Source organism: Salvelinus sp. IW2-2015, unplaced genomic scaffold, assembly GCF_002910315.2.
Source record: "Salvelinus sp. IW2-2015 unplaced genomic scaffold, ASM291031v2 Un_scaffold2107, whole genome shotgun sequence".
Lineage (NCBI taxonomy): Eukaryota > Metazoa > Chordata > Actinopteri > Salmoniformes > Salmonidae > Salvelinus > Salvelinus sp. IW2-2015.
In genome coordinates this window covers 118,577-120,761 of record NW_019943445.1, presented here as the reverse complement: position 1 = coordinate 120,761, position 2,185 = coordinate 118,577, and the positions used below count along the sequence as shown (strand labels likewise).

Sequence of the window (2,185 nt, the reverse complement as noted above, 5' to 3'; positions counted from 1 at the left end):
CACACACACACACACACACACAGGGTGTAGTGATATTGATGTCGCTGTATTTCCAGAACAAGGGGTGATGGCGAACTACAACTATGCTTTCAAAGTCGGGGCACCTGTCGTAGCTGGATTCATTGCCCTGATTGGTTTTGTTTTTTGTCGAAAGCAAAACAAACGTAAGCTCACTGCTGCTGCTGCTGCTGAATCCTATTACAGTAAATTCATTATATTAATTAAACTATTGTGAAAACTGTGACGATTTCACATTATTTATATACTGTACATTCAGAGCGACTCTGAAGATCTTTTTTATTTTTTATTATTGGTACAGTCACTTCATTATATTAAATAAACTATTGTGAATACTGTTGATAACAGGCTGTAATGATTTCACATTATTTATATATACTCATAGCAACTCTGAAGATCTAACTTTTAAATGTTTTTGTGGTTGATTTCTCGGTGGCAAAGAGGACGTCATAAACACAGATTATGCTACAGTTGGGGTAAGATATTTAACATCACTGATAATGTTGTTAGTGGAAAACATGTCAATTCCAAATGAACAATAAAGGCATCTTAGTTTCAAGTGTAAATGTAGAGCATTGAACAGCTACTGAGAAATATTTAATTTTATTCTCCAGACTCCAGATAACGGTCAAGCAGGTGGTGAAGAGCAGGCGTCTCCAGGTCCAACATCACCCACCATCTACAGTACGGTGGGACTACCCCAACCCCAGCCCGTGACCCACCAGCCTGTGGACCTACCCATGACCCCATGACCTCCATGCCTTTTAAAGGCAATGTTCCCATGTTCGTGTAGACAATAAAATAAAAATGGTCACATGCTTCGTAAACAACAGGTGTGGACTAACAGTGAAATGCTTACTTACAGGCCCTTCCCAACAATACAGAGAGAAAGAAAATAGAGAAATAATAGAAAAGTAAAAATCCTGTGAATGAATAAATAAATAATAAAAACACCATGAGTAAAGATAACTATATACCCGGGGTACCAGTACCCAGTCGATGTGCTGGGGTACAAGGTAATTGAGGTAGATACAGTATGTACATATAGGTAGGGGTAAAGTGACAGACAATAAAACAGGAACAGCAGCATGTGTGATGAGTCAAAAAAGGGTCAATGTAGATTGTCGTGGTAGCTATTTAACTATTTAGCAGTCTTATGGCTTGGGGGTTGAAGCTGTTCAAGGTCCTGTTGGTTCCAGACTTGGTGCATTGGTACCGCTTGCCGTGCGGTAGCAGAGAGAACAGCCTATGACTTTGGTGGTTAGAGTTTTTGACAATTTTTAGGGTCTTCCTGATACTGCCTGGTATAGAGGACCTGGATCGCAGGGAGCTCGGCACAAGTCATATACTGGGCCATACGCACTACCCTCTGTAGCGCCTTGCTCTCAATTGTGCATCTGTATAACTTTTTGAGGCTCTGAGGGCCCATGTCAAATCTTTTCAGCCTCTGGAATGGGAAGAGGCGTTGTGGTTCCCTCTTCACGACTGTGTTGTTGTATTTGGACCATGATATATCCTTAGTGATGTGGACAACAAGGAACTTGAAGCTCTCAACCCGCTCCACTACAGCCCGTCGATATGAATGGGGGTGTGCTCACCCTCCGTTTCCTGTAATCCTGTATCTTACCTCATTTGCACTCACTGTATATATACTTTTTGTTTTCTTTTGTTCTACTGCATTATTGACTGTATTTTTTGTTTATTCCATGTGTAAATCTGTGTGGTTGTATGTGTCGAACTGCTATGCTTTATCTTTGCCAGGTCGCAGTTGTAAATGAGAACTGTTCTCAACTAGCCTACCTGGTTAAATAAAGGTGAAATAAAAAAATCCACGATCAGCTACAGTAGGGAGAACAAGTATTTGATACACTGCCGATTTTGCAGGTTTTCCTACTTACAAAGCATGTAGAGGTCTGTAATTTTTATCATAGGTACACTTCAACTGCGAGAGACGGAATCTAAAACAAAAATCCAGAAAATCACATTGTATGATTTTTAAGTAATTAATTTGCATTTTATTGCAAGACATAAGCATTTGATACATCAGAAAAGCAGAACCTAATATTTGGTACAGAAACCTTTGTTTGCAATTACAGAGATCATACGTTTCCTGTAGTTCTTGACTAGGTTTGCACACACTGCAGCAGGGATTTTGGCCCACTCCTCC

General features: G+C 40.1%; 1 protein-coding gene and 1 long non-coding RNA gene across 4 annotated transcripts in view; both read left to right on the top strand.

Moving 5' to 3' along the window:
• The window catches only part of LOC112072965 (natural killer cell receptor 2B4-like), a 75,862-nt gene that overhangs the window by 22,343 nt on the left and 51,334 nt on the right, over window positions 1-2,185 (top strand). The window lies entirely within an intron of this gene.
• On the top strand, window positions 25-972 carry LOC139024994 (uncharacterized). The gene is made up of 3 exons (XR_011476406.1): window positions 25-164; window positions 460-494; window positions 633-972. It is a non-coding gene; the product is annotated as an uncharacterized lncRNA (long non-coding RNA).